The sequence below is a fragment of the Aristolochia californica genome, unplaced genomic scaffold, assembly GCF_029961685.1.
Source record: "Aristolochia californica isolate CCGP_79_NKW_82.1479 unplaced genomic scaffold, dmAriCali1.0.hap1 SCAF_3, whole genome shotgun sequence".
Classification (NCBI taxonomy): Eukaryota; Viridiplantae; Streptophyta; class Magnoliopsida; order Piperales; family Aristolochiaceae; genus Aristolochia; species Aristolochia californica.
Window position 1 is genome coordinate 20,351,937 of NW_027181992.1, and position 7,029 is coordinate 20,358,965.

Genomic DNA, 7,029 nt, shown 5'->3' on the forward strand with positions numbered 1-7,029 from the left:
AACAAATACAATGCAGTTAACTAACGAGGGAGTGGATGGAATTTCTTAGTTTCATCTTCCTGGTACCAAAAACACTCACTATTTCTTACAAGACTAAGCCTGAAATATTTTCTGGTATTGATCCGCGTTATTGCTACACTTATCCATGTCATTAAGATTCGTATTTTATCTTCTGATTCAATGGGCGGATACTTTGAGTTTCTTACTAAATTGCCTACAGACAGCAAGTCCTTTGAAAAGGAGCTCTATAAGGAACTAAGAGGAAGAATCAAGGAAGATGATATATCTGCACCAATACGCAAAAGGATCAGACTATTACAATCAGAGAACTTTGGAGGGCAATGTTCAATGCTGTAGGCGTCTTATCCTTAATGCTGAAACTACTCCTGTCCATGATGTTATGCCAACAGGACCTGATTCTCCTGAAGAGCAAGTTATCTTGGATGAGAATGTTAAAGCTAAAGAGCACAAGTATTACAGTGTTGGAGCTTTCAAAGTATTGAAATTGCATTCATAAAACTCATTGCGTATGTTTAAATTCTTTTTGCTGGATTATTTCGTACGTATTTTTGTTTTTCTTTCCCAGGTCAATCCGAATAATAAGCTTGTGGCATATGCTGAGGACACGAAAGGAGATGCGAAGTTATGCATTAATGGTAGGAGTGCAGGAGGTTTGTTATTGGGTGCAGTCCTCAACATGAGACCTGATTTGTTCAAAGCTGCTCAACATGAGACCTGATTTGTTCAAAGCTGCAGTGTCTGGTGTGCCATTTGTTGATGTGGTGACTACAATGCTCGATCCAACAATTCCATTACATCTGAATGGGAGGTAACGCTGGTTTAAAAGTTCTTTGCCTTGGAAGTTGCAGATTATGTTCACGTTTGATTGACTCTTCTGAAGTTCCAATTGTAGGAATGGGGAGATCCACGAAAAGAGGAGCTCTATTTCTACATGAAATCTTATTCTCTTGTTGACAATGTGGGTGCTAACCATGTTACTCAATTGTATTTGCTTGTCCTGATCCACAACACATGCTAACATTACCTTCTATTGGTGTATCTGGTATCTGTTATTTCTAATGTTTATGTTATGCATATTTCTGAAGCATGCATCTTCCATTCCTGGCACTCAATTTGTGGTTGCGAAAGTCATCTACTTGCGGGAACAAATAATTCATGTTTTGAGAGCACTCCATGAATTAAAAGTTTCTCCCACCACTTTTGCAGGTCAAACCACAGAATTACCCAAATATTCTTGTCACCGCTGGTTTAAATGGTAAGTATATAATCAAAGATGGTTTTACAGAATTTCGTTTCAGGTCTTATGTTCGAGAGATCCCCGTGTTCTGTATTCTGAACCTGCAAAATATGTGGCCAAGTTGAGGGAATTGAAGACAGACAATGATGCCCTTCTGTTCAAAGTTGAAATGGTTGCAGGTCTCATAAGTTCGGAAGGTATAATTTGCTGAAGTGCCTTTCTTTCTTGAACTGCTTAATTCCGTGCCCTCTCCACCTATGACTTAATTTTCATTGTCATCTTTTATTCATGCAGATTTGAGAAGCTGGAGGAAGACGCGTTCATACACACTTTCATTTTGAAAGCCTTGAACATGCTGACCCCTGGGTCTGCATAAGCTATTTTAGTATAGGTTCTTGATGTTTGATTGACACTACAATTCTCTCCTTCTGCTGTGTACGCTCGCAAGCAAGCACCCTAATTTTAGAGCACTACAAAGAATGATTAGCCGATTTTGGTAAAGTTGAAAACATTTATGTAGTTGATCCTACAGGTGGATAAGTGGCAGATCAACTTTGTTGGATACGAATGACTCCACAGGCACTAGAACTATGTTTCGCACAAAAAGCCCCTGGCTATGCTAATAATACTATCCGTCTCTTTAAAAAAGAGACTCACTCATATTATAGCTGCAGAAGAAAGCTGTTCAATCATGTTTTACTTGATCGTGCAAACCATTTGAACTCTCAAAGATTAATTTGCTGCCAAGTCTAGAGAATTGAAGATAGACCAGTTCAAAGATGAAATGGCTGCACACACTCAAAAGTTGGATTAACCAAAACCTTAAATTCAACCCCAACTCAATCCCTATCTCTGCAACTCTATCTATATGCCCTTTCCCTGTAAACCGGATCATCTGCCCCTCTTATTTCCCTGTAGATTGGATATGGGAAAACTTGTCCTTGACCTGAAACCTGATGGAATTTTTTCCCCAGTTTATCCATCATGTAGAAATCCAAAACCCTAATCAAGGGATTTCAGATTGGATGAAATTTCCCATAAGAACCGACCTATGCCCACCCCTACTACAAACCACAAACTAAAGTGGCACAAGGTATCATCTAGAAATCCATGAGGACTGGATTGGCAAGTAGAGTGCAAAATTTGCCACCATTTAAAAGATGTTGGGATGGGATATCTTACTATTGATGATCCTTTTGCCTTTGGTAACGCTTTGTACAATGGTAGGTTAAGTTGAAGGGCGAGTCGCCTCCAAAAATCCATCATTGGTCTTGAATTGCATGTAGCTACTGTCCATTGGCATGCAGAATGAACACCAAGTGGACCTACTAACATATTTGACTACATAAAAATTAGTAAAATGAGAAGGCATGATTATGAGGAATTGGTTATGAAGCTGATACTGCATAAACATTGAAATTTGCAATTATGAATATGACAGTTCACCACCAGAATGGCATGGTCGGTGACTATGTAACCAAAAATTCTCGGAACCTCTACAAATCCAAACCACCATGATGGCAGTCCTTCAAAGGTGCATCACTTTTTTTTTAAAGGGAGGTGCATCATCTCCTTAAGCTTGAAGCTGTCATTAATCATCAAATATAAGGGGGTTTTGATTTTTGAACTACACCTTCACATCTGCCAGCACAATAGCGGGGCCTCACAAACCCATTTAAGATGGTCCAGAACCATTCACTGCAGTAGCTTCATGTTCCTTGCGTCGTCGTTCTCTCTGAAATCCACATGACATAATTTAGAATTGCACATATTTACAAAATGTAAGATCAATCACATAGGAAAATAAAGTAACAAATATGGTAAATAATTCATTTAAACAATACATAATTTTATAAAAAAAGATTAATAATACAACAGAGAGCATTGCAGCATAGCTTCATCAATTCTAAAATGTGAAAAAACCGATTCATCAACCGTCCTAAACATTCTTATTTCTCACACTGAGTATGCTGGCACTTCTCAAACAGAAACTTCTATCACATCATATGAAATATCAAATACAAAGCTCAAAGCATATCCTGCTCAGGTTGAAGCCATTTTTACTCCATAAGAAGTTTGTGCACAGAATCTGAACCAAAGCAAATAGAAATAGAAGTGACATCTTTAAAAGAAATAGACTACTACTATAAAAATACCCTTCTTTCCCAGTATGGATGGAAGCAGATGAAATCATAAATTGGAGAAATTGTTGTCACCAAAACGGCATTTACTCCTGTGAATACTAATAATGCTGTCATAGGCCTTGTTCTGTGCGGCATGTCACTTTTACTCCAGTATCCAGAAGAATCCCAAAGAATATTCAGAGGAAGCTGCCTGCAGAGATACACGCAAAGTCAAGTTAGAGGTAGCAAGCAACCTTGAATCAGTGGCATAGGAAGGTGATCGCACACAAGTTCATAGACGCAGATTAAGTGTCTATTTCAGCTCCACAGATTTAGAATCCTCAGAAGGAAATTATAACATGTGATCAGGTTAAAGTCAAATAAATGCAGAATTTGATTTGAGAATTATAGGCCAAGAAAATGCATGCAGTAACTCTTTGTCTCTCAGTGGATGGATAGTTTCCATTACAAAGAAAACAAATCTTACTAGTCAAAAAGGGAAAGGGACACCCAAGCATCCAGGGGAAGCGACAATAGATTCTCCAAACACTAATGAATGAAGAGATACTTTTTTCTTCGCAAGACAACTAGAGACATTATTTGCAGCAAAAGAAGTGTGCCTCCATACAACTAGCAAAGAAATTTTTTTCTTTTTAAATACGTAAAGAAGAACATGTTACTCCTCTTTTTTCAAAAGAGTGTCAAAGCCATCACAGGAGAGAAGAGTAGCAGATTACTAGGGCTGACTCTCCTTTTATAGTCACCAGACACAAGTTCAACTAATTGATTTTTTAAAAAAATTAAAAATAAAATGACAAACAGGTAAACATTTTCATCATTTTAAGCTTTAGTCATGGAATAGACACCAAGAAACAAAAATTGAAAATTCCATTGATGATTAGAGAAACAGAGAGGCACCAGCCAGCCCTTACCATCTTTCAAATCATCAACGGGTCAGACTATCAAAATGTCTTAGTGTTTCTTGAAAGATTCCAAAAAGACAATAATTCCAACCCAATATCTTGTCTAAAGATTATATGTAAGTTCAAAAGCACGACAATTTGAAAAAGATGAGTAGGTTAGTGAATCCAGACTGAGAATTCTTGTTTAGGACCTCGTCAACCCAGATTCAGAATCCCTATTTTAGAGACTTAGCTCCACTAAAAACAAGGACAACTGTAAGTTTTCCAGCTAAGCAACTCTACTGACATCTACCTGCTCTGCTCATTCAGAATCCCTGCATGCAAAACTTTGTTCTTTTCCCCACCTAGTTAGGTCTGCCACCAGTGCTCTTATGAGATCCAGGAGATTTGTTTCCAACTCTCTTTCAAGGGTTCACATACATTGTGAGCTAACCTGTTCTCCAACACACTAGAGAGAAACAGGGTCAAACAATAACACCTTGCTGTTCAGGTCCCCCTTAAGTTTCAACTCCTGATTTAGCTCGAATTTGTTTATGTTTTCCTTTCTTTTCTCTTTCATATTGCCTTTCGGGCACTTTTTATTTTCACTATTCTTCATGCAAATTCCATTTATTATGCTGTACCTAGCTAAAGACAAAATCCTCACAGAATGAAAACCTCATGAATCATGGAAACTATATTGAAGTGCAATCTGCCCTCTCCATAATTCAACAGATATATCTTTTGTTCAATGGCCATACTCTATACCTATCAGGCATCTTTCAAGAACCTACACAGTGCAATGATGCTGCACAACTTCAGTGGCAGGTTCCACAAAACCACATATCTTCATTCCTCTTAATGCCATCAATATTACACCTACTCTCAACTTTCAAATGTTTGATAAAATGTCATTACAAGTAGACATTCAAATGTATGGCATTGTTTTAGGTATGAAGTTCTTGAGGCAACTACATAAAAATATTATCGATACATTTGCATGGTCACAAATATGAGGACAAGAAAGTTTGGATGACCACAAAGGATGATTCACAGCTGCTTCATATATAAGCATTAACTAAGCAAGTGCATAGGTTATCCATGAAGAGACCAAATAACTAGTTCCTTCTATTATAACCCTATGTTTAGTTAATGATTGTGCACCTCTGCTGAACTCTGTAACTCTGTTTGATAATAATGGCTGCAGAGATACATGTAACTAGAAAATTTTAGTGTATTGCATACAGATGAACAAAATTATTGTCATGCATTGCAAGTGTCAAACTTAGTTTTCCTTCGTAACATTCTCAGAAGGAAAAGGTTGTAAGCTGGCCAAACAGAATTTGATTTATAAAAATTTAATACTCTAATGACGGAATGATAGAAGAAAAAAGTGAACATATGATATCACTCAAACTGCTAACACCGTACAACTGGAGTTCCAATGGCCTAAGTGTACATGCATTTTATGAATGAACACAGCCACGAGATCCGAAAAAGCCAGCTGCAACAAACAGACAGGTCCAACTGAAACAATTCGATCGCCCCTGTAGTTACAAACTATGGCACACCTTCTTGTCTAACTAAGTATAGAATCATGAATAAAAATTTTAGCAAAAGATTATTACGTCTGTTGACTTCTTCCTTAAAACTTATCGAACTTGAGATGCCAATGAAGAACATTAAAGTCTAAAGTGTCAAAACGTCAATGTATCCAGAGTTACAAGTAATCTAGAGACCGGAACTTCAATGAGCCGGCCACGTGATATGGGGACCTTCCTATTCAGTCTTGAATGTTCGTGTATCTAAAAACTTCTTATACTAATCCCAACAACTTAGAAACTAGAAAAAATCAACGCGTACAATTTGGGAAACAAAAACAGGATACGCAATCAACACACACACACAAACAGGCAATGGAAAAAGACCTAGCAGAGAAATAAAGGATACCTGCAATCAAGGCTTCCATGGAATCAGGATGAGTATCTTGGGCTGTTCTGGATTCACCATTGCTTTGGGTATCCGACGCAATAGTGCTCTGGGGCTGACCCATCTGGACTGAGAGCTAATGCCAAGTGAGAGAAAGCATAGAAGATGGGGTATCCGCGGGAAGAAAAGAGGAATCCGAGAAACAAAAAGTTTCGCAGAAGAAGTTAGCAAGTAGCAACGATGGCGGCAGAATTATTTAGGGCGACTTAACTCAAACTTTATGACTTACACAGATGTCAGGCTCGGTTGTTGGCCCCGTTGAACGGAGCCAAATGGAGTAGTGACAGGTAGCACGAGAGGTTCCAAGGCCCAACCCGCCTTCCGCTTATTATTTCACTTCTAGAATTTTAAATGAATAATTAGAAATTTAATTAAAACTTATCTAAAGATTGTATCGCTTTTTAGTTCTTACAAAATCTACTTCTAAATAACGCACGCGCCAGCAGCCAAGGCGAGAAATATTATATATTAAACTATTTAAAATTTTTATTACTTTGTAAAATTTGAATTATTTTCTCTAATAAATATGAACCAAAAATAATTAAATAAGAGAGAAAAGCAAGAAAATGTAATGTAACCTGGAAGAACGAGCACGGACGTAAAAAGTCTTCAAATTCGATGCTTTCGTCCCGAGGAGGAAGTCTAATAGAATCTCTTACGTCTGGTTTCACCCTTTCATACTCCTACAGTGGCCCAAAACCCCGGCTTCCGCGCATCCCGTAGGAGAAGCATTCTGGCCGAGATCACCATCGCTCGC

The 7,029-nt window shown here is 38.0% G+C and overlaps 1 long non-coding RNA gene and 1 pseudogene across 1 annotated transcript; one reads left to right on the forward strand and one right to left on the reverse strand.

Annotated features, from left to right (window-relative positions):
* The first annotated feature begins 400 nt into the window (after positions 1–400).
* Positions 401–1,881, forward strand: LOC137959451 (uncharacterized; annotated as a pseudogene).
* A 729-nt stretch (positions 1,882–2,610) lies between these two features.
* LOC137960516 (uncharacterized) lies at positions 2,611–6,473 on the reverse strand. Its single transcript, XR_011114178.1, has 3 exons — positions 6,234–6,473; positions 3,415–3,592; positions 2,611–2,993 (listed from the first exon to the last, which is right to left on the reverse strand). It is a non-coding gene; the product is annotated as an uncharacterized lncRNA (long non-coding RNA).
* Positions 6,474–7,029: the final 556 nt, after the last annotated feature.